At 33.1% G+C, this 925-nt stretch overlaps 1 non-coding gene across 1 annotated transcript; it reads left to right on the top strand.

Moving 5' to 3' along the window:
* The first annotated feature begins 491 nt into the window (after positions 1–491).
* LOC145508057 (U6 spliceosomal RNA) lies at positions 492–598 on the top strand. The gene has a single exon (XR_014055325.1). It is a non-coding gene; the product is annotated as a U6 spliceosomal RNA (small nuclear RNA).
* Positions 599–925: the final 327 nt, after the last annotated feature.

Here is a 925-nt window from a genome sequence, read left to right as displayed (position 1 = left end):
ATTTGAGGCTTTATCAAGCATGAGAGTTTTACATACATTTAAATTCTTCCCATCTAAATCTTGCCAAAATGTCTCTTGTGTGTACCTCCATAACACACAGATAAATTTCATAGATCTTACACATTTTCTTTTGTCACCTATTTGTCTTTTTTAATCAATTATTTGTCTTTATAAATTATATTGGCCTGATCATGTTAGAAAAAGAGATGGGAAAGGTACAAATTAACTACATATAAAAATTGGGCCATAACCACAGATATAAAGCCCTTGAGGGAATATGGTTAAAAAAAAATAGGTCAAACAACTTTTAAAATGTAAGTGGTAGAGATAATTTTCTAAAATAGCAGAAATCATCCAAATTGATTCAAAAAGAAAAAGAGGATTTCTGTTTCTGATAAGACAACAGCAATATTACTAGACTAAACTTTTCATTTTAAATAACTAAAATGCTAGATAAAAACTTTAAAATGTTTTATTAAGAACATTGTTGAGTGCTTTCTTCAGCAGCACAAATGCTAGAATTGGAATGATACAGAGAAGGTTAGCATGCCCTCTGTGTAAGGATGATATGAAAATTAGTGAAGACTTCCAATTAAAAAAAGAAAGAAAGAAAGCAAACAAACACTGTTGAGCTGCAAAGAAAGCAAGAAATTCTCAAGTCAGAGACATAGTGATGGTATGAATCAGAGAATAAGAGGAATTTGAGGGCCTTTGCCGAACTAGATGAACTTGGGTATCAGTTTCATAGTCTCATGGCACATAGAGTACAGGAGGAAAACTTGGGGATCTGCTCATGGTGGGGAGTATAAGAAGAGCTCTTTCCTCCTTTAAGTCAAAGACCCCAAAAAGTTCCACCTTAGTGTAAGCGAGAACTAGAAATACTGTTCACTTTCACCAAAGGGTATATGAAAATTGCCTGAAACTT

This window comes from Giraffa tippelskirchi, chromosome 5, assembly GCF_054371585.1.
Source record: "Giraffa tippelskirchi isolate mGirTip1 chromosome 5, T2T-mGirTip1v1.2.pri, whole genome shotgun sequence".
NCBI classification, from domain to species: domain Eukaryota; kingdom Metazoa; phylum Chordata; class Mammalia; order Artiodactyla; family Giraffidae; genus Giraffa; species Giraffa tippelskirchi.
The sequence above is the reverse complement of the archived record's forward strand: the minus strand, read 5'-3'. Positions and strand labels throughout refer to the sequence as shown.